This window comes from Protopterus annectens, chromosome 13.part0, assembly GCF_019279795.1.
Source record: "Protopterus annectens isolate FY-2018-M chromosome 13.part0, PAN1.0, whole genome shotgun sequence".
NCBI classification, from domain to species: Eukaryota; Metazoa; Chordata; order Ceratodontiformes; family Protopteridae; genus Protopterus; species Protopterus annectens.
In genome coordinates this window covers 1,209,612,321-1,209,636,018 of record NC_056747.1, presented here as the reverse complement: position 1 = coordinate 1,209,636,018, position 23,698 = coordinate 1,209,612,321, and the positions used below count along the sequence as shown (strand labels likewise).

Here is a 23,698-nt window from a genome sequence, read left to right as displayed (position 1 = left end):
TATAGCATACCACTGACATGTTGTCCGTCTGAATTGCAATCATCCCCATGGGTAGAGAGCTGTGTAGTGCTTGCAATGCTAGGAGCACCGCTCTCATCTCTAGGACATTGATGTACAAGTGGTACTCATGTTGTTGCCAAGTCCCATGAATGGTCTGTCCCAGATAATGTCCCCCACCCTATCTGGGAAAAGTCCATGGTCAGTGTGGCCACTGGTTGGGGGAGGACGAATGGTCTGCCTGTCGTCAGCTGGGTAGACTGAAGCCACCATTTTAGGTCCTTCTTGCAGGTCTCTGTGATGAGAATTTCGTGGGACATGGGTAGATCTTGCATGGACCATTGAGCAAACAGGAGCCATTGTAATAACCTTGTGGAAGTGCGCCAAGGGAACTAGTGTTATTGCTGCCGCCATTGAACTCAGGACTTTTAGAATGAATCTTGCTTGAGTCTTTTTCCTCCCGATTTAGATTGCAACATGATGTTGAATGGTCGACACCCTCTCCTGAGGCAATTTTGCTATCATGTCTTTGGTATCTAAATCTGTCCCTATAAATGTAATATATTGATAGGGCAACAAGGCAGAGTTTTTGTAGTTTATAGTGATGCCTAGCTGAGAGCAGAGGTGGCTTTTGGAGTCCCTTGCTTGGTTAGTCGATGCTCGGTGGTGGCAGTAAGGAGCCAGTCATCTAGATATGGAAACACCCGGAATCCTAGACACCTCAGATGAGCCGTGACTACTGCCATGCATTTGGTGAACACCCTGGGAGCTGCGGTGAGTCCAAAGGGCAGAGCTCTGAACTGATAGTGACTGGCTCCCAGCCGGAAGCATAGAAATCTCATGGATCACCTGTCTATCTTGATATGGTAGTACGCATCCTGGAGATCAATGGAGCACTTCCCAGGAAGGGAAGTATGGACTGCAGTGTCACCATCTGGAACTTTGTCTTCTTGACAGACTTGTTGAGTCTGCAGAGATCCAAAATGGGCCTCCAGTCCCCTGTTTTCTTTGGTACTAAAAAGAAACTTGAGTAAGTTCCGGATCCGATTTGGTCTGCGGGGACTTCTTGGATGACTCTTTTTCTTGGCAACCTTTGAACTTCTGGGGTCGCTTGTTCCCTTAGATTGGGAGGCACATCTGGGATTGATTTTCGTTTTCTGGGGAGAGGTGGCTTGGAGAAAGGAATACTGTATCCTCTGGATATGATCCACTGTACCCATGTGTCTTTTGTGATACTTTGCTAGGCTTCTGGGTACAGTGACAATCTGCCCCCGACTACCTCCAGAGGTGGACAGGCGGGCCTACCAGAGAATGTATCTCTGTCGCCCTGACTCTGCGGACCCCCTCTGCCACGTGGGCAGCATCTCCCATTATTATCCCCCCTCTGTCCCTAGGGAAAAATCTCCATGTGCGTCAGGCAAAGCTCCCTGTGATTTCCAAAATCAAATTTTTCCGCCTTTCTGACCTTTGGGATAAGGTCTAGTAGGCACGAAAAAACATACCCTCATGGCAGAGAGAGTCTTGCCATCCTGCTCGCACCTGTTGAGAGTCTCTTTTACCTTGGGCCAGAATGACGAGCCATCAAAAGGGGCGTTGGTAAAGGAGGACTTGAAGGGCTACGCAAACTGACAAAGGCGCACCCAGGAATGTCTCTGTAAAGTGACTCCTGTGCCTGCTGCCTTGCTTGCTCCATCAGCTGCATAGAAAATAAGCCACAAGGAGGAGTTAACTACAAAAGATAAGGTCGCAAGCTGAGAAGCAGTTCTATCTGTAGCTCCCGCAGCTGTGGGATCCTGTAGGGTATCCCCTAGCTCCTTCAGGAGATCCCTCTGGAGATGGGTGAAATGGGATAAATTATTCAGTGAGCTAACGTACAGGGCGCTGAAGAAATGACACACTTCCCATATCTGTCCATCGTATGGGACTCTTTGTTTCGGCAGATGGACAGAAATACAGATTTCTGCTAATTCCTTCTTTGTGCTGCCGCCACCACCATAGCATTAATTGGCATGCAATTGGTCAGGAAAGATTTGTCGTCTGGTGCAGTTATGAACTTATTGGGCCTCTGTGGAACTGGTTCCATCGATTCCAGGGAGCTCCACGCCTTTCGACTTACTACCCCCAGCAGCAGGTCGAAGGGTGGAGACACCCACAAGGTGGAGGGTCGGGAAACAAATGCATCCAGGTACACGGACTCGTCTTCAGAAGGGGAAAGGGAATTCCAGCCACCCCTCTGCTTGAGGATTTCCAGGATGTCCAAGAATGAGACATCCTCAGAGGGGCACCATGGGGACCCTTCTAAGTTCTCCAAGTCCCTGTCCGATGTCAGAGACTCAGGGGAGTCCAAATGCTTCCTCTTACATCTCCTCTTCTGAGGGACCTCCTCAGAGGGGTGCTCTGGGGAGGTTTCAGAAGGAGGAGGAGGTCGCCCAATGGGGCATCCTGAGGCATTGGCTCCCTAAGCTTGGAATGGAGGGGTGGTGAGAAGGAAGACACTGGCTCCATAGGGGACGGAGTAGCTGAAGCCGAGGGAGGAGCTGTCTGAGAGGACAGCACACTCCTCATCACCTCAAAGGCACCACAATCCTGGCCCGAGAGGGTTCCCGGCTCCGAAGAGTTGAGAGACCTCTCCTGCACCAAGGGCAATGGCTCCGAGGCTGATGTGAGAGCCAAACTCACCTGCGCCAAAGCTCCAAGAGGGAGAGTAGGGTCGGACTAGGGTCCGATGCCGCTCCCCCCCCCCTGGGAGCTGATGAGGGAGTGTCAGCCCCCAGATCCCTCGATAGAAGGTGGTATCGAGAAGATCGGAGCAGATGTCTGAATCGAGAGACTGGAGGTTTTTCGGAAGTGACAGTTCCACCACAATGACTTCCATGCACTCTGGCTCCGAGCTGAAGTGAGTCGGAGGAGGAATAAATGATCCAGGAGGTTGTATAGTTGGCTCCACATCCATACAGGCTGGGCTCTGTAAAATTTTTGCTAGAGCCTGTGTCTTGAGTAACCTCTTCACCACCCTCTCCACATCATCATCTGAAAGGCCCCTAGACAACCGAGAGGAGTGGGTGGACGATCGGTGACTGCCTGCCACAGACTGGAGAAGCGGGGACTGTGGAGTGGACCACACAGGTTCCAAGGAAGGAGACCCTGTTCTTTTTTGACTCCTAGACAGTTCTGAGGATACTGATGGAACCGCAGGAGATAAAGTCTTGTCAGACCCCAATGGGTTTTGGATCCAACGAACTAAAAGTTTTGTCTTTCTGCTTCAATGGCTCCGAGGTCGGAACCGATGAAGATGTCAATTTGGAGGATTTGTCTGTTTTTTTTGCCTGATTCCCTTCCACTGGTATGTCAAAAGGCCATTTTAATAGACCTCTCAAAATGAATTTGTTCTTGTGCTCCTGCAGGACACTAGCACTAAATGCATGACAAATGGAACACGAGTCCTGCAGGTGCACCGCTCCCAGGCAATAAACGCGGCTAGTATGTCTGCCAGTCAGGGACATTTTTTGGGAGTAAGAGTCCCACTTTTTGAATCCAGAAGGCTTGGATTCTTTGGATACTTCTTTGGACATTATTGATTCGTACAAGCAATAAGCGCAACAAAATCAAGGAAGAATATTACACTCTACAACAAACAACAACAAAAGCACTATATCTAAATTCTTTTCTTTTTTTTTTTTTAATAGAAGATAACAGAAGGAGAGAGCCTCTAAGTTAAATGACAACTCCCCCAACTGAGGAGCTCCTCTTACTTAAACAGGTAACTCCTTAAGCTGAAAGGAGAGAAGGAGGGAATAAGGGGAAACCCTCTAACTGAAACGGGCCGAAAGCAAGGGGTGAATCTTCTAACTAAAACAGATTCGTAGGGAGGGTAGTAGGCCTGAAGGAAAATGACGGCCTGAACAACAATAACACCAAAACAGAGATAGGTGGAATCTTAAGAATAAACACTAACTACTACTAATCTACAGTAAAGTCTTCCTTAAATATTTTACAATATTAGAGCAAAGAATATAAGAAGAAAATTGAAAACTTAGCCTTAGCCAGTCTTCAGCAATCTCAAAGCTTCAAGCGGCAAATGACATCTGGGTAACTCTCACTAGGCATGATGGGATAGGGTCTAGCCTCGAGCCAGTGGAAGCTCTCGAGCTTTAGAATGCAGCCGAGCCAGAGCCGAGGATCGGCTCTGAACCCAACCAACAAGAAAGAAGGCGAGACAGAGACAACATAATATCATTCTTTTTTAGGTGATTTTTGCCACATACCCACCAACCATCAAGGAACTCCGCAGTCAGACACAGCAAATTTGTTCTTCACCTCCAGGACTTTTTCTTAGAGCTAAGGTGACAGCTGTCTGGGGATGGACAAAGGAACAAGTGATCTGCACTACCAGAGACAATCATAATGCCTTTCCCAAATGGGTATATGCTCCTGCACAGCCACTCTAAATGCTAGTACCTATTGGTTGCTTGGTAAGCTGAATGCCAACATGTCTATGCTGCAGATTTTCAACTTAGCTTGTATTCCAAGGGGAAACTAAAAGCACTATGCAGTCAACCCCCCCCCCCCCCCCAGGACAGCACATGCCTATCCTCTCCTACTAACACCATCAATTGCGCAAGCCAGTAATCAAACTTGGGTTGCCTGGCCATAGTCGGGAGTTTTCCTTCTCCAGTAGCACTGGCTGTTAGGAAATCATTCTGCCCAGCATATTTAATTGCTAGGAGTATCTTCTCTAGGTTCAAATAAGTCACAGTTTTACTGTATATGTTTCTTATCATGTCCACTGTTGAAAAAATGTCCCATTCGGCATGTACCTTACTAACCATCTAATCCAACTTGAAAGACCCCAGAGATTCCTAACTAATAAAATTAATGGATTGAGCACCACACAATACTCTGACACAGAAAACTCCCTCTCATTTTTTGTACAGGCTCTTGTGTGGTGATCTCTGTCTGGATTTTTTCATGCTGTGAAAGTGTCTATCCCTTTTTAATACCCTCCACTTCCACAGAACTGGCATATTTAATGCAGTACATTCCCTGTTTTGTAACAAAATTCCTCTGCATATCAAACAGACTAATACTCTATTTCTAAATCTAGACTAAATAAACAAATGAATAATCTGACACTGACATCTGGAATATGTGGTAGCAGTCCCCTTGATGTGGACAACTAATAACTTAAGAATTTTACTGAGTTATTGGCAAAGTTACGCAACAGTCTCCTAGACCATAATCTTAAGTCATTTGAAACTAAAGAAAAATAAATGCACACATTTTTTGAATGATGGTCTTGTTTTGCCTTTCTTTTCTAAGTCACTGATAATGTCATCTGCTGGTTGGCTAAACAAATGTCTTGTGTCTCTGAAACATTCAGTTGTCTTCATTTAATGTCCTCATTTTAAGACTCTAAATCAAGCCTGTCTTCCAAAAACTATCCCCAGCATGGCATGTCTTGGAATGCATAATTCATTGCATGCATTCATACCTGTCTACTCTAGCAAATAAAGTTTTTATTCTATGAGTAGTATTACCATTGGAAATACACTACAAATCTTTCTTAATCTTGCCTGAGATATAACTCAGATAAGAAATCATGCCAGGTCTCTACAGCTTCCTTTGATAATTGCTTTTTTAACTAGGCTTCACAACCTCAGCTTTTCTTTTGAGCATATCAGATTTCCCGTATCTATTTAAAAAAAAAATCAAGAAATAAAAAAATAATCCCAACACAGTTACTTGTGTTAGAAAATGGACAACAGAATACAAGAAAATACTTCAACAGTATTTTAACTGAAAATCTTTAAAGATCGTTTAAAAGTACTATGCAGATAAAAATTGGTTAGGCATTAAAGCAGGATGTGCACTACTTGAAATAATGAAAAGAACTGAGGAAAGCCCTTAGAAATGCTGACGTCATATGGGCACTTCAAATAAAAGGTTTAAAGGAATGCCTGGCACAAAGCTAGAGGTGGTCTTCAAAGGGAATGAGAACAACTCATAAAATTTCTGGCCATGAATGAAGATATGCAAGATGGGTATTTTATTTATTTATTTTATTTTTATTTTACATTTGTTGACCGGGCAAGTCTAACTGGATATATGTCCATTTTCAGTAGAGGCCCGGGGAGATAAGCTTCAAGACATGAATAAAATACAAATACAAATAACAAATTACAAACTACAAAAAGCAAAAAAAAATTGTAAGAAAAAAATAGCAAAAATAGTGAAAATATAATAAAAATAACCAAGCAATGGTAATATGTGCAGTAAGGCATAGAGGGTAGCACAGGGTGTGTAAAGTGGGCAAGAGTCATAAACAGTGCAAAAAGAAAGGTACAGGGACTAAGTACAGGTAAAGACAATAGTGGAGAAAGGAAGTTAGTTGTGAAGTGATTTTACTAAGCATTTATTAGAAAAAAAGGTATATAAGGAGAAGTGAAATGATGCCCAACAGGGAGACATGAGAGAAGTATAGTAAGAAGGAAGATGTAACAGTGGATAGTAAGCACAAGATAGGCAAGGCCAAGTATAAAGAGACAGATGGCTAGTCTGGTTTGGTACGGGGGCATAGCCAGTATGATTTGAGGTAAAGTTTAAGTCTATTTTTGAAGATAAGGAAGTAAATGAGGAGAGGTCATTAGGGAGAAGATTCCAGGATTTACCTACAGTATAAGAGAAGAGAGAATCCCCATCCCTGTTATTAGATTTGGAGGTGTGTACAAGACGTTTGTGTGAGGAGCGTAGAGACTTCAGATTTTTATACGAGGTAATGAGGCTAGATAAACTAGGCGTGTTAGAAGGTTTGTAAAGAATGCTGTGGGCAATGGTTAGTTGGTGAAATTTAATCAGGTGTTGTAGTTCTAACCATCCTAGCTGATTTACATTTATACAATGGTGTGTTCTAAATGGGTTTCCTGTTGCAAATCTTGCAATGTTATTATAGGATGATTCCAATTTGCTGAAGACAGCCTTGGATAGATTAGTAAAAATAGGAGAAGCGTAAAGGAGTGTTGAGATCAAATGAGTGTGAGCTATAGTAGTTTTGCCAGTAGGAGAAAGGAAGGGTTTAATCCTATAGAGAGTGCCGATTTTTTTGTTGACAGTTTTTATAGTATTGTTGATATGGATGTCGAAGTTCAGATTATTGTCAATGGTGACACCTAGAAGTTTAGTGGTAAAGTCTGGAGATATTATGGTACCATTGGTGAATGTCACAGAGAAATGAAGAGGAGAGGACGTTTGAGTAGGAGTGAAGAGGAGGAGTTTGGTTTTCTTTGAGTTCAGGAGAAGGCAATGCTGAGTGAATTAGAAGTTATGTACTCACCATAACGTTCCATCTGAGTAGGTGTATTCATTTGTCTGCAACCTGTGGGTTATGGATCCGATATCGGATCCGAACCGGCATGGTTTTACCAGCTATGGATCCGAGCTCCTAGCTCCTCCCCTCACCCATAATGCCCTGCTCTCCCTACATGACCTCAGATCAAGTTTGCCCTGAAACAAATACTCTGAAAAGGGTAACAAATAATATGCAGGAAACTGACAAGGCCAGGGGGATAGGAGGGCGGGATGGTTGCAGACAAATGAATACACCTACTCAGATGGAACGTTATGGTGAGTACATAACTTCTAAATCTGAAGTAGGAGATTCATTTGTCTGCAACCTGTGGGACAGAGTCCCCAGCTACCTGAATCTTGGGCGGCCGTCATGGAAGGATATTCCGGAGCACCGCGGAGCCAAAGAATGCTCTACCTCTAGATGTGATATCCAGCTTGTAATGAGAAATAAAGGTATGGGATGAAGCCCAAGTGGCTGCTGAACAAATGTTATCCAGAGGAATCCTAGCCTTAAAGGCCGCTGAGGTAGAAACTGACCGAGCTGAATGGGCACGGACTCCCTCCGGTGCGGGCCTCCCAGAGGCTTGATAAGCTAGAAGAATACACTGTGAAATCCAGCGAGACAAGGATACTTTGGAAATTGGCTTACCTAGATTGAATTTGGCAAAGGAAATGAACAACTGGTCGGATTGCCTATGACCAGCTGTCCTGTTAAGATAAAAACGAAGCTGCCTGTGAACATCCAAGGAATGCAGCTTGTATTCACCCTTGTTTTGATATTTAGGAAAGAAAACAGGGAGGTTAATGGACTGATTAATATTTGTTTCCGAGGCCACCTTAGGAAGAAAGGAGGGATTGGTCCTGAGGTATACGCGGTCCGGATGGAAGATCAAGTCATGAGGCTTTGAAGATAAGGCTTGAAGTTCCGAAACTATTTTGGCTGAAGTAATGGCCACTAAGAAAGCAGTCTTAAGGGATAAGAATTTAAGATCTACTGTGGCTGCAGGTTCGAAAGGGGGAGCGGTCAAGGCCTGAAGAACCAAGGACAGATCCCAAGGAGGAACCGCTTGCTTAACAGGGGGCCTAAGGAGAAAGGTGCCTTTAAGGAAGTCTTTACACAATTTGGCAGACATAAGAGGTCCAGAGTCATGACCAACATGATAGTGAGAAATGGCCGCAAGCTGCACTTTGACCGTGGAACTACTGGCACCATCATTAAAAAGAGTGGTGAGAAAGTCTAGCACCAGAGGAAGGGGAACTGTAAAGGGATCTAGACCTTGCCGCTCCACCCAAATAGAAAAATGTTTCCATTTACTGCAGTAAACTTTCCTGGTAGATGGCTTATGAGCCGCTACTAGGATGGCCTTAACGGGAGACGAGATACCGGGAGTCCTAATTAGGAGTGGAACTGGAGCAGCCAAGCCGTTAGCTTCAGGTTGCCCAGATTCGGAGTTGGTAGGCTCGATGGATGCAAAATCACATCCGGAATGGGATCTAGAATCCAAGGTGGATTCACCGAGTGAGACCCTAGGAAAGGGAACCAGATCTGTCGAGGCCAGAATGGGGCAATGAGGATCATTCTGCACCCCAACCGAGAAGCTTTCTGAAGAACTCGGAGCATCAGGGGCAATGGGGGGTAAGCATAAAGAAGACCGGGAGGCCAAGCATGCACCACAGCGTCTCTCGGGGAATCCCCTGGAGGAGGGATTAGAGCGAAAAAACTGTCGCACTTGGTGTTTAAGGGAGACGCAAAAAGATCGCAACAAGGAGTTCCCCACCGTGCGAAGATAAGTTTCTCTACTTGAGCATTGAGAGACCACTCGTACCGGGAGAAAATGGTGCGACTGAGTTTGTCCGCCAGGATGTTGGACCGACCCGGAATATGCGTTGCGATGAGAAAGCGGTTGGTGGAGATCGCCCATTCCCACACTCTCATGGCTTCTCGACATAAGGGATAAGACCTGGTTCCCCCCTGTTTGTTGATGTACCAGACCACCGACATGTTGTCTGACTGAATCACAGTTGTTCCCAGGGGAAGAAAGGCTTGAAGTGCTCGCAACGCCAAGAGCACTGCTCTCATCTCTAGAACATTGATATGCAGGGAGGTCTCTGAGTTGTTCCACGTGCCTTGGACTGTCCTGCCTGCAATATGCCCCCCCACCCGAGGCGGGAGGCATCCGTGGTCACCGTGGCGAGAGGGGGAGAAGCACAAAAGGAGCGGCCTCCGTGGAGATCCTGTGAATGGAGCCACCACAAGAGGGACCACTTGCAAGCCTTGCTGATCGCAATGGGATGATGCAGAGGTAGAGCAAGGTAAGACCACTGAACCTGAAGTGTCCACTGAAGGACCCGCATGTTGAATCTGGCTAGAGGAAGAAGAGATATTGCAGCCGCCATGGACCCTAGAGCCCTCAGGACCAATTCCGCCGGAACAGGGTTGGAGTGTAGGATGGCCCGCACCTGGAGTCGCAAACTCTGAACTCTGTCGGTTGTGAGGAAGGCTCTTAACTCCCTGGTGTCTAACCTGGTGCCTATAAAATCTATTAACTGAGTAGGTGCCAGGTTGGATTTTGCTACATTTATCGTGATGCCCAATCGGGGAGCTAGATGAAGAAAGGAGTCTCGCGCCAATAATAGTAGATGCCTTGTTGGGGCGGTAAGGAGCCAGTCGTCCAGGTATGGGAAGACCTGCACCCCCTGAAGCCTCAGGTGGGCCGCAACCACTGCTAATACTTTGGTGAACACCCTGGGGGCTGTGGTGAGACCAAAGGGAAGGACCCTGAACTGGTAGTGACTGGCTCCCAGCCGGAAGCGAAGAAACCTCCTGGAACGCCTGTCCATTAGTATGTGGTAGCACGCATCCTTGAGGTCTATGGAGCACATCCAGTGGTTCTTTCCCAAAAGGGGAAGGATAGATTGTAGGGTGACCATCCGGAACTTCTCTTTGGGGACTACCAGGTTTAACAGGGACAGGTCTAAAATTGGTCTTAGGTCCCCTGTCTTTTTTGGCACTAAAAAGAACCTGGAGTAGAACCCTAATCCGATCTGGTCTGGGGGGATGGGCTGGATGGCCCTTTTCCCCAGCAGATGGCCAATTTCTGCCAAAGCGGCCTCCCGCTGACCGGGTGGAACGTCGGGGAGGGATTTTAAATTTGGAAGGTGACGAAAGGGAATCTTGTATCCTCTGGATATAATGCGGAGGACCCAGCGGTCTGATGTTATGGACTCCCATGCCGCTAGGTCCTCCGAAAAACGTCCCCCAACTGCCTCCAGAGTGGAGCAGTCAGGCAACCCTTCAGGGCTGCTGCACGGGCCGTTCAGAGAAAGGTTTTCTGGACCCGAAGTTCCTGGGAGCCCCTCTGCCTCTGGGGCGGCGTCCTCCCTGTCCTCCTCTGTCATGGAAGGACTGGTTGTCTGGAGCGGGTTGGGATTGCTGCGACTTCCGGAACCACATCTTCTTCTGGCCCTTTTGGTTCCTAGAGTAGGGCCTCTGGGGCACAGAGAAGCGGATTCAGACGGCAGACAGCGTCTTCCCGTCCTTTTCACTCTGGGTCAAGGTGTCGCGAACCGTCTTGCCGAAAAGGGCAGAACCATCGAAGGGGGCGTTTGCGAAGGACGCCTTGAAGGGCTCCGTGAAATCGCAATGGCGGAGCCAGGCATGGCGTCTTGTGACTAGGCCTACTCCTGCAGCTCTAGCGGCTCCCAAAGTAGCATGGGACAGCAACCGCATAGAGGTATTTGTCACGGATCAAAGAGTGGCCATACGGGTAGAGTGCAAGAGTTTGTCCTCTTCCGACATCGCACTGCATCCTGATCACATGTGCCAAGTAGTTGAGCGCCCTCACTGAGAAGGTCGCAGAACTAAACATTCGCTTCCCCAAGCGGTCCATCATCCGAGACTCCTTGCTCGGAGGGTGGACTGAGGGACTGTCCTGAGCGAGTTCCCTCTTGGTGGCTGCTGCCGTCAACATGGCATCTACCGGGGGCCCCTTACTCCAGTGGGCACGGTCTGCAGGGGGGCTAAGGATTCAGTCTGGCCTTTTGGGGATTGGCTCCACGGTGTCCGGTTCCTTCCACGCCCTGGTGGTAATAAGGTCCACCAGGGGGTCGGCAGGAGGGGACACCCAAGAGGTAGACGGGCCTGCTTCGAATGCCTCCAAGAACATGGACTCGTCCGAGGAAGACTTTGGGGCAGACCACCCCCCCCTTATGCAAAGCATTTCCATGATGTCTCCAAAGGAGACATCCTCGGGGGGTGATCTTGGGGAGCCTTCCCCTTCCTCCAAATCCGTGTCTTCAGTTAAAGACTCGGGGGAGTCTATGTGCCTCCTTTTACACGTATGCTTGCGAGGGGCTTCCTCGGGGGGGCTGTCCGAGGAGCCCTCGCAAGCAGTGTCTTGTTCCAAAGGAACAGCTTGGGGCACTGAAGCGGGCTGTCCCAGTGGCCGGATGGTGGAAGCCTGACCCAGTGCAGATGGAGCGCGGGACGGAGCCGAAGCAAGTGCCGGGGGCCCGGAAGCCCTCAACAGAGCCCTCTCCACTACATCAAATGCCGAGGGGGAGCCAGCCTTGACCAAAGGATCCGAAAGTCGGCTCCCTCGGATCCGAAGAGTGGATCGAGCCGCCCGAGACACTCGGATCCGGCGGGCCAGTGCGCCCGACACAGACGGCGCCGAAGGCACACTGAGTCCCCGGATCCGGCTCGGAGCCAGGCTCCGAGGTCGGATCCAAACACTCGAGGGCAAGGTCGGATCCGGCACCTAGTACTATCGGCGCTGACCCACCCCGCCCGAAGCTGCCCGTCTCCAACGCCCAACCCGGTAGCGGGTCGGAGAAGGAGCTATAGACTTGAAAAATGGGGTTGAGCTCCCCCCCAGAGGGGGGGGGAGGCAGGAGCACTCCCATCTGCATCTGGGCCTGGATGAACCTTCTCATCATCCGGTCCAGATCGGCATCAGAAAGAGAATAAGTGGATCTCGAAGAGGCTACCGAGGTAGGCCTTGAGTGCCTCCTCGATAGCCTCGACGGAGATCGGGTCTCCTCCTCCTCAGGCCCCGGTGAAAAGCAGACCAGAGACCGGAGCCGAGGGGGGGGGTAAGAGCCAGTAGCTAAGGAGGCCGAAGGAGAAGCCCGCTTAGCTGGCGGGGCCGAAACGGAGGTCTCGGCCCGCCGCTTGTGGTGCTTCTCTCCGTCCTTTTTCTGCCTCTCTCCTCCAAACCAGTAGCGGGAGATTGAGTCCCAGGTGGAGGAGGGAGGGCAGGAGAGGTGGGAACCGAAGTCACGGTTCCCACCACAGGAGCGGGAGCCGAAGCCGAGTCCGGGGGCAGAAGTCCCGCCAGGACCAGCTTCGACCTCCGCTCCTTCAATGCCCTGGGGTTGAACCCTGCACAAATGGAACATCCAGAAGTGAGGTGTTCAACCCCAAGGCATCGACCGAAAGTGTGGCCATCAGCAGGGGATAGCTTATGGCCACACTCGGAGCATTTGGAGAAAATTGCCTTAGGGGCCTCTGACATGGTAAAGTCTTTTTTTTTTTTTTTTTTTTTAACAAAAAAAGCAAAGACAACAGAGAAACTGGTACTAAAAGTACACACACACAAGGCCCCACACAATACACTCACACAGAACTACGACCAGCGAGGGGAGGGTAAACTAAAGTTCTTAAAATTAAAAATTTTAAGCTAAAAGTAACAGATTATGACAGGGAACCTAACACAAGCACTCAAAAAACTTAATAATTATAGAAAAAAACGCTTTCTTTAACTAGTAAATTCACTTAGCTGAAGAGCTCGAAATCCAAGGACCTGGTTACCAGCGCGGCAAACTAGATCTGAGGTCATGTAGGGAGAGCAGGGCATTATGGGTGAGGGGAGGAGCTAGGAGCTCAGATCCATAGCTGGTAAAGCCATGCCGGTTCGGATCCGATATCGGATCCATAACCCACAGGTTGCAGACAAATGAAACTCCTACTTCAGATCCATTGTTCTACTATGTTAAATACCTTCTGGGTGAGAGAGTGAAGGTCTTGGGAGGATGTGGCTAAGCATAGTAGTGTGGAGTCGTCAGCATATTGTATGCAAGTGGCTTGGGGGATAGCTAGATGAAGGTCATTTATAAATATGGAGAAGAGAAGAGGTCCTAGTATGGACCCCTAGGGGACACCTATGGTAATGGGTAGATGGGTGGATAGAGTGTTATGCCATAGTACTGCTTGCTGTTGTTTGACAAGGTAGGATTGGAACCATTTTATGGAAAGTGGGTCTAATGACAGAGATTTTAGTATGTTTATGAAAATCTGGTGGTTTACCATGTCAAATGCTTTAGACAGGTCGATAAATAGAGCAGAAGAAAGATTATTTAGGTTTTGTTGTTTGTTGATGTAATCAGTAAAGGAAAGGAGGGCAGTGGTAGTGCTGTGTGAGGGTTTGAAGCCATGTTGACAGTTGGAAAGTAAACTGTTTTCAATTAAGTGGTGGAGTAATTGCCTGTGGATACATTTCTCCATAATCTTAGCTAATGGAGAGAGTAGGGCAATACGGCGATAGTTTGATAGCTCAACGGAGTTTCCTCCTTTATGCAGGGGGATAACATAGGAGACTTTCCATAAGGTGGGGATGTAACCTTCACTTATAGTTCTATTTATCAATATGGAAATAGGGTAGGCAATAGCATTGGAGGATAACTGTAGAAATTCAGAAGGCAGTTGGTCTGCTGAAGGAGAGCATGGTTTCAGTTTATTCAAAAGGTTTTGAATAAGTTTGGTTGTGACTGGTTGGAACTGAAAAGGAGGGGGTGGGGTTGAGGTGTAAGAAGGTAGTGTGAAGGTATTAGGTGATAGTTGACTAGCTAATATTTGAATAGCATCTGTAAAGAAGGTGTTGAATGTATTAGCTGTATGGATAGGGTTTTTCTGGTCTGTATTTTGGGGGTTAGGTGTAGTGGATTGACCTGGGTGGAGTAACTGCTTAATGCTAACCCAGAATTTTTGTGGGTTGTTGTGATTAGGTTGTTGAAATTGTAAGTAATATTTTTTTTATCAGAAAGTATGGCCTTCTTAGTGTCATTTCTAAGTTGTCTAAAGGTTTGTTGATCAACAGGGTTTTTGGTCATTCTCCATTTGGCCCAATATTTATTTCTGAGTTGAATTTTATGTTTAGTTTCATTGGATAGCCATGGGGCAGAGTTGGTCTTAATTCTAATAGATCTGGTTGGAGCGTGATGATTGAGAATGGAAAGGAAGGTAGTATTAAAGAAATTAACGGCTTCATCTAAAGGGAGGTGCTTTAAGGGAACCCAATTGCATGTTCTTAGTTCCATTTGAAATAAATCAGGGTTAAATTTATTTTTGGATCTAATACTTCTGATAGAGGTTAGAATAGGAGTGTTGGTTTTATGCCTGATGAAGTAGGTAAGTGAGTGGTCACTTATATCATCAGGGAGGGTTCCAGAATTATAGTAGTGAGTATGATTGTTTATAAGAATCCAGTCTAGTATGCTAGCTTTCTTGTTAGCTTTATTTATTCTGGTGGGTAAGGTAATGGTTTGAGAAAAACCATGTAGGTTAATATGGGAGGTAGGAAGGCTAGTACAAAAGGAATTCCAATCCAAGTTTATATTGCCTAGGATTATGGTTTCTTGAGGCAGGTGTTGGGATAGCCAGCAAAGGATATTTTCCATGGTGGCTATGTTATTTCCAGGGGGCAGATAGATACAGATAATGTAGATTGATTTGGCATTGTTAAGTTCAAGTTTAGAGATGAGAATTTCAGTATGGGAATCTAGAGGTAGATTACAGTTCTATGTGGTTAATTGTAATCCAGATTTGAATAAAATTGCAACCCCTCCACCTTTCTTAGCTACTCTATCAATTCTTAGGATATTATATCCAGGTGGGATAATTTCATTATCCTTGATAGTAGGTTTTAGCCATGTTTCTGTTAGCCAGGTAATGTCAAAGGAGTATACTTGTAGGAGAGCATGGAGTTGAGTTACTTTGTTAGATGGGCTAGTAGGAGAAAGTTAGGTGGTTTAGCGAGGGGGTAATTGGTTGATTGATTATGGTTTTGGAGAGAGATAGAGGTTGCTGTAGGGCCTGGGTTAGGATGAATATCACGGTCCTTTAATGAGAGGAGTTGTCCTAGATAGCTTAGGTTAGGGAGCTTGCTGTATGGAAATAACAGTCTCTTGAGATGTAGTGAATTATATTTAATATGTAGTGTTCTATGATACATAGCAAGTAGGTAGCTGGGTGAACATATTATGTTTGCATGGTTATGTAGGTATGGTAAGGGTTGAGAGTTAGTGTGTTGATTGGGGTAGTCAGTGTATGGATATCTAGGGTGTTCATATGAGGAGAGTAAATAGGCAAAGGTTAAAAGTGGTAGTGATACAAGAGTAAAGCAGAGTGGAATCTGAGAAGGGATGGTAGGATTAGCCATTGGGAAGGACTGGCTATTTGTTAGAAATATATTTAGAGATGGAAGTGTTTAAACTGAGAGTGTGTAGAGATATGAGGGTGTGGTGAGTATGGAGTGGAGTGATAAAGAGATGGGAAGATAAGAGAAAAAATTGGCCAATTGGAAATGTGTAGAGGTTAATGAGAAGAGGAAATCCCAAGTGCTTTCATTTACTGTTGCAGTAACTCTCACAGAAGAAAATACTTATGAACAAGTATGAGAAACAGTACCTGGGGTTCCACAGTATAAAATGAAAGGTAATGTGCTATGGCAAAGAATTAGAAAAAAGAAGTTATGTTCTTACCATAACGTTCCATGTTTGTTGTCCTTTATCTCGCCTTCCTTCTTTCTGGTTGGCGTTCGGAGCCGATCTCGGCTCCGACTCGGCCACTTCTAAAGCTTGAAGACTCCTTACTGGCTCGAGGCTAACCCCTTATCCCAGCATGCATAGCAGTAGCTACCCAGATCTTGTTTGTGAGAACTAACCACTAGACAGGAAAATTATGACTTACCCAATAAAAGAGGTAACTAAACAATAAAGACTTCTTGTACTGGCAACAACAGGAAAAACATGGTGACAAGGAGAATACCAAAGGCTGGAAAGCAGAGGAAACTCAGCCAGATCAGCTAGAAAAAGAAGTTATGTCTTACCATAACATTCCATCTGTATTGTTGATCCTTGTTCAGTCATTATGCATGGGTATCGGTTCTGAGCTTGGAACCGAGCCGGCCATTTTCCAAGCTCGTGTCAGCTTCAAACTCTCGAGCTAAACTCTTACCCACAATCCCCCTCTCCCTGTTACCTCAGATTGAGTTTGCAAGTCAAAGAAGGTAGAGGCCACCTCTGGTCAAATAACCTAAGAGAACCGGATGATGAGATCCACTAGAAACCATAGGAGGGGGAAGGAATGAGGGTTGTAATGAATGAAGGAGGATCAACAATACAGATGGAACGTTATGGTAAGACATAACTTCTTTATCTGATATTGTTAATCCTCGTTCATTCCTTATGCATGGGACAGAGTCCCCAGCTACCTCTATTCCTGGGAGGCTCTCATGGAAGAACATTCCTGAGCACCATAGAACCAAAAGATGCTCTTCCCCTGGAGGCCAAATCCAATTTGTAATGACTGATGAAGGTATGAGGTGTAGCCCAAGTTGCAGCTGCACAGATGTAATGTAAAGAAGTTCTGGCATGGAAGGCAGCAGAAGTTGCCACCAACCTTGTTGAATGAGCTTTTATGGTAGTAGGCAACAAGATATTACGTTGTGTATAAATAAAGGTCACACAGTCCTTCAACCATCTAGCTAATGTGACCTTAGCAACAGCAGATCCTAATCTAGGTCCAGAAAAGGCCAAAAATAACTGGTCAGATTTACGAAAGGGTTTAGTCCTGTTTAAGTAAAAATGGATTTGCCTGTGTTTATCTAGGGTATGTAGGCAATACTCTCCTCTGTTTGAATGATTGGGAAAGAAAACTGGCAATTCAATGGTTTGATTAATGGACATTTCAGAGATCACTTTAGGCAGAAATGACGGATTATTCTCAGAGACACTCTATCTCTATGAAAAATCAAGTATGGACTCTTGATACACAAAGCTTGAAGTTCAGAAATATGTCTGGCAGAAGTAATAGCGACCAAAAATAAGGTTTTCCATGACAAATACTTGTGGCCGCAAGAAGAGGCTAGTTCAAAAGGTGACATTGTCAGAGCTTGTAGAACTAATGATAAATCCCATGGTTGAACAGGTTCTCTAAAAGGTGGCTTCAGATGATTCACACGTTTTATGAAGGTCTTGCACAATTTATGAGACATGACAGAGGAATCTTGGACACCCTCATGAAAATTAGAAATTGCAGCCAAATGAACTCTAATGGTAGAGGCTGATTGACCCGATTGAAAAAGGTCGGCCAGATAGTCTAGTATTATTGACACTGGTGCGGAAAAGGGGTCTACTTGTTTATCTTTCAGCCAACAGGTAAATCTTTTCCACTTGCTCAGATAAGTAATTCTAGTGGAAGACTTATGAGAAGCAATGAGAATATCACATACTGGTAAAGAAAGATCATTCTGCCTGACAATCAAGGGAATTGGAGTAGCCAAGCCGTGAGCTTCAGGCTGTTCAAGTTGGGATGAATCAGGTTCTGTGGGTGTGAGATCAACTCCGGGGTTGGATGGAGAATCCATGGTCAATCTAGTAGGTGAGGCCAAAGGAAGGGGAACCAAATCTGTCGAGGCCAATATGGTGCTATGAGGATCATCTTGCTCTTCAACCGACAGGCTTTCTTCAGAAACTGGGGAATGAGGGGAAAGGGTGGAAATGCGTAAAGAAGACACGAGGGCCAATTGTGGTCTAGAGCGTCCCTGGGTGACTGTCCCGGAGGGGGAATCAGGGCGAAGAAGTTGCTGCATTTGTAGTTGGTTGGGGATGCAAAGAGGTCGCAGCAAGGACGGCCCCAGCGGTGGAAGATCTCCTTCGCTATCAAGGGATTTGGGGACCACTCGTGAGGTTGAAGAATGCATCTGCTGAGTCTGTCTGCTATCACGTTGGAACTCCCAGGAATGTGCGTTGCTAGAAGAAAATGGTTGGTAGCCATCGCCCATTGCCATATCCTCATGGCCTCTTGACAAAGGGGGTAAGATTTGGTTCCACCTTGCTTGCTGATGTACCAGAAAACCGCCATGTTGTCTGATTGAATCGCAATTGTCCCAGACGGCAGCAGGGGATGGAATGCTTGCAACGCCAGAAGCACCGCCCTCAGCTCTAGAACATTTATATGCAGATGGGCCTCCAGTTCGGACCAAGTGCCTTGGACTGTCTGTCCCTGACATAGAACCCCCCCCCCATCAGGGAGGCGTCCGTGGTCACTGTGGCCTTGGGTTGCTGTGGGGAGAAGGGGCGAGACCATTGTGAGAGATTGTGTGTCATCCACCAATTTAAATCCTGTTTGCACCTGTGGGTTACTCGAATCATGGCTAAAAGAGGATGCTGAAAAGGATACCATTGGGTGAGCAGTAGCCATTGTAGATGCCTCATGTGAAACCTGGCCAGGGGAACAATGGTGATGGAGGCTGCCATGGAACCGAACAGCTGTAGAACTGAGTGAGCTGTGGATTTTTCTTTTGAAAGGATTGGAATTAATTGTATCTTTATCCTTAGAATTATGTGTTCTGGAATAGCAGCTCTGCAGTTTTTTGTGTCCAAGATAACCCCTATGAATTCTGTCGACTGAGATGGGGTGAGACTGGATTTCTGCCAGTTTATGGTTATGCCTAGCCTTTGAGCAGCGAGGAGAGAGTATGCCAGGGCTTTTTCCAGTAGAAGTCTGGTGGGAGCTGAAATGAGCCAGTCGTCTAGGTATGGAAAGACCTGGAATCCTTGAAGTCGCAAGTGAGCTGTGATGACTGCCATTCACTTTGTGAACACTCTGGGGGCTGTAGAGAGTCCGAAGGGAGGTACTCTGAACTGGTAGTGACTGGCTCCCGCACGGAAGCGCAGAAATCTTCTTGATGGCCTGTCCACCTTTATGTGGTAGTACGCATCTTGAAGATCTATACAGCACATCCAATCATCTTTTTCCAAAAGCGGGAGGATAGACTGCATTGTGACCATCTGGAATTTTTGTACTCTCACAAACTTGTTCAATACACTGAGATCCAAAATTGGTCTCCAGTCCCCGGTTTTCTTTGGCACCAAAAATAGTCTTGAGTAGAATCCAGATCCTATCTGGTCTGGAGGGACTATTTGGATGACTCTTTTTCTTAGCAGCTTTTCTATCTCTAGTGCTGCTTCTTCCCTTTGGCTGGGTGGAACGTCGGGAAGATTTTTAGAAGGGACTGGACAAAGATCGAAGGGGATATGATAACCTCTGGTTATAATCCTTTGTACCCAAGTATCAGTGGTGATGGTTAGTCAGGCAGAAGGGTACAAGGAGAAACGTCCCCCAACCACCTCCAGAGGAAAGGAGTTGGGCACTCCTCAGGAGCGCTCATAGGACTGACCAGGGAAAGAATCCCTGGAACCCTGGTTACATGGACCCCCTCTGCCCCAAAAGGAGCGTCTTCCCTGTGAGTTTCCCCCTCTGCCTCTGGGGGAGAACTCGGCCTGTGTGTCACGGAAAGGACCCTGAGATTTCTTGAACCATATCTTCCCACTCTTTTGGTTTCAGGAGAAAGCACGTTGAGGGGAAGAATAACGGACACCTACGGCAGAAAGGGTCTTACCGTCCTGTTCTCATCTGGCCAGTGTGCTTTTGACTTTGGGCCCAAACAACGAGGAGGCCTCAATGGGGGCATTAAGAAAGGAAGACTTAAAGGATTCTGTGAAGTTGCACAAGCGCATCCAGGTGTGTCGTCTCAAGATCACAGCTGAACCCGCTGCTCTAGCTGCTCCTTCTGATGCGTGAGATATCAATCGCATAGAGGAGTTAGATATAGATTCAATGGTGGCCAGCTGAGAGGCCACTTTTCATGGACCTCATCAGACACGGCACCAGCAAAGGTTTCAGAGAGCTCAGAAACCAGATCCCTCTGAAGCCTGGTAAAATGTGCCATATAATTCAGAGACCTGATAGCAAAGGTCGCTGAAGCAAAGGTGCGCTTCCCTATCCTGTCCAGGGCCCAGGACTCTTTGTTAGGTGGATGGACAGTCTGGCGTTCTTCTTCCGCCAGATCCTTTTTTGTTGGGGCTGCCACCACCAAAGCATCCATAGGAAGACCTTTGGACCAATGGGGATCCGAAGCAGGAGGAGACAAAATCTTATCTGGCCTCCGGGGAATAGCTTTGACGGTATCAGGAGCCTTCCAAGTATGCTGCACAATGTGCCGGGCAAGTTCATCGGCAGGTGGAGTCACCCAGGAGGTAGGGGGCCAGGCGCAAAAGGCCTGCAGGAACACAGATTCCTCAGAGGTCGGATTAGAGGACTGCCAGTTACCTCTCTGTTTCGGGATTTCGAGGATATTACCAAAGGATACCTCAGAGGGTGACCGAGGGGAATCCTTCTCCCTCATCGAAATTTGTGCCTTCGGTGAGAGACTCCTCTGTGGAGTCCATGTGCTTCCTCTTAAACAAACATTTCTGGTGGACCTCCTCAGCGGGAGAAGCTGGAGAAGACAGTGGAAAAGGGGATTCCTGAGGGAATACGTCCTGTGGCCCCTGCACCTGGTGTCTGCTAGGTGCGACTTGTGAAACCAGTGTACCAGAGGAGGGCGGAGGTATAGACAGTCCAGAATTGCCAGCAGCAGCGAAAGCCTTCTCCATCAGTTGGAAGGCTGGTCCACCCGAAGAGGAGAGCATGTCTAGGACAGGGGTCAGCCCTCCCCTAAGTGGTTCAGTCTGCTGACCCAGAGTCCCTGGATGGCTGTGGAGCAGCAAACTATGCATGTCACAACTGACATCCTGGGTCATAGCAAAACTTTCCTGCCATGAAGGCAACTGCGGTTCCTTAGTGAGATCCATAAAGGGAACCGCAGACGGGGAAGACTGTGCTATATCCATGGACTTCAAAGGCAATGAAGGAGGAGAATAAGAAGGGGTCTTTGGAGATGAGTGATCACCTCCCAAGGAAGGATAGTTCCTGAGGGGTGGGATACCTCTGGCCAAGAGTACCTGGTCCACAAGATGCAACACATCATGTTTGGAAAGGTTTCTAGTGGACCTCATGGTGACTGAGGGAGAAACAGGCCTGTCCACAGTAGAGGCAGACTCAGTGCCTATCTCATCTGACCACACTGAGGACAACGGTGCCAATAGAGACTGGACTACTGCTGTCTGCAACAGAGAGGTCATCGGTGCCGAAGTCATGGTCTGCACCGACAGAGGGATCGGTGCCGAAGTGGTTGTTGGTGCCGAAGCTGGAACCGGTAAAACTGGAGTCAACAATAAAGGCATTGGTTCCAAAAACGATCTCGGAGCCGACGCGGTCAAGGTCTGCACCGACTGAATGGTTGGTGTTGAAACAGTGGTAATGGTCTGAACCGAGGAATCCCTTGGTGCCGATATATAGAAGATTGCAGGAGAAGACGGAGCCAAAATTATTAATGGAGCTGAAGGCCCCAGTGCTGAAGGTCTAGGCACTGAAAGCACTGGAGCAGACTGAGAGAGCTCCGGAGCCAAAACTTTAGCCTTTGGTTGGCGGGAGTCCCCAGCCAGAGACAACGGCAAAGACTTAGTCTTAGTAGGAACATCCATAGTTTTCTTATGGGCTCTAGGAGGGGTTGAGACCTCCAACCCAGAAATAGCCTCTGAAAAGGGAGATTTTAGAAGTCCCTTCATAATCAGCTTGTTTTTCCATTCCAACAAGGTTCTATTAGAAAAGTTCTCACAAATAGTACAGGGTGGGTCAACAGACAAATGAGAAGCTCCCAAACAATAAACACGCAAACAGTGTGCATTAGAAGTAGGCAGTTTGTGTCCACAATCAGAACACCGCTTAAACCCCGGACTACCTTTCTTATCTGCCATGACAGCAAATTAATTAACAGAAAAGGTACCAACAATGGTAGAAGAGAGTACCCGAAGGTATGAGAGAAAAAGGGAAAAGGATTACCAACGATGGTAAAGAGAGAATACCTCGTGGTAAAAGTGGTAAAGAAAAGGCAGAAAAACCTGAAGAAATTATGAATGCTAGATGCGATAGGGTTAGAGTCAATAAAATATTAACTTTTCTGACAGAAAAGTAATCTGTAAAGCTATTAAACAACAATTAACTATACTTAGCTCAAGAGAAGTAACTTGACATGACCGAATGGCAACGCAGCAAACAAAATCTGAGGTAACAGGGAGAGGGGGATTGTGGGTAAGAGTTTAGCTTGAGAGTTTGAAGCTGATGCGAGCTTGGAAAATGGCCGGCTCAGTTCCGAGCTCGGAACCGATACCCATGCGTAAGGAATGAACGAGGATTAACAATATCAGATGGTAAATTCCTCTCAATCATCCAGGATGGGGGAAGGAGGGAGGGACGCAAGGAAGGCGAGATAAAGGACAACAAACATGGAACGTTATGGTAAGAACATAACTTCTTTATGTTATGTTGTCCATCTCGCCTTCCTTCTTTCTGGTTGGGACAGCATCCCTAGCATCCAAATCCTGGGTGGCTCACTGGAAAAGAGACTTCAGAACAGTGGAACCAAAGAATGCCCTGTTCCAAGAGGCCATGTCCACTTTGTAATGAGTAATGGGGAGTAGCCCATGTTGCTGCTGCACAAATAGTATCTAAAGGAAGCTTAGCTTGAAAGGCTGTGGAGATAGCCAAGGACCTAGTGGAATGTCCCCTCTCTTTTCCTGGGACTGACACATTCTGAGACTCATAAACATAAGTAATAGTATTGAACAGCCATTTTGAAAGAGTCACTTTGGAAACTGATGAGCCTTGTTTGATCTGAGAAAAAGATACAAACAGCTGATCTGGTTTTCTAATTTCCTTGGTCCATTGAAGATAAAATCGTAATTGTCTTTGGACATCCAATTGATGTAATTTGTACTCTGCCTTGTTGCCATAATTTGGAAAGAAAATAGGAAGTTCAATTGATTGATTCAAATTATAGTCTGAGCAGACTTTTGGTAAAAAGGAAGGATTAGTTCTAAGAGATACTCTATCCTTGTGAAAGATCATATAAGGCGGGCGGATGGAAAGTGCCTGTAACTCGGAGACCCGCCTAGCTGAAGTAACCGCAACCAGAAAGAGGGTCTTCCATGATAAGAACTTCAGAAGACAAGAAGCGGTTGGTTCAAAGGGAGGAAGGATCAGAGTAGCTAGTACTAAGTTTAAATCCCAAGGATGGAGAGGTTCTCGGATAGGATGCCTTAACAGTGTAGCACCTTTCAAAAAGGCCTTGCATAACTTATGGGATATAACATTAGAACCTAGAAGGCCCACATGAAAATTAGAAATAGCAGC

At 46.6% G+C, this 23,698-nt stretch overlaps 1 protein-coding gene across 2 annotated transcripts in view; it reads right to left on the bottom strand.

The window, feature by feature from the left end:
- The window catches only part of MARCHF10 (membrane associated ring-CH-type finger 10), a 564,123-nt gene that overhangs the window by 225,953 nt on the left and 314,472 nt on the right, over positions 1-23,698 (bottom strand). The window lies entirely within an intron of this gene.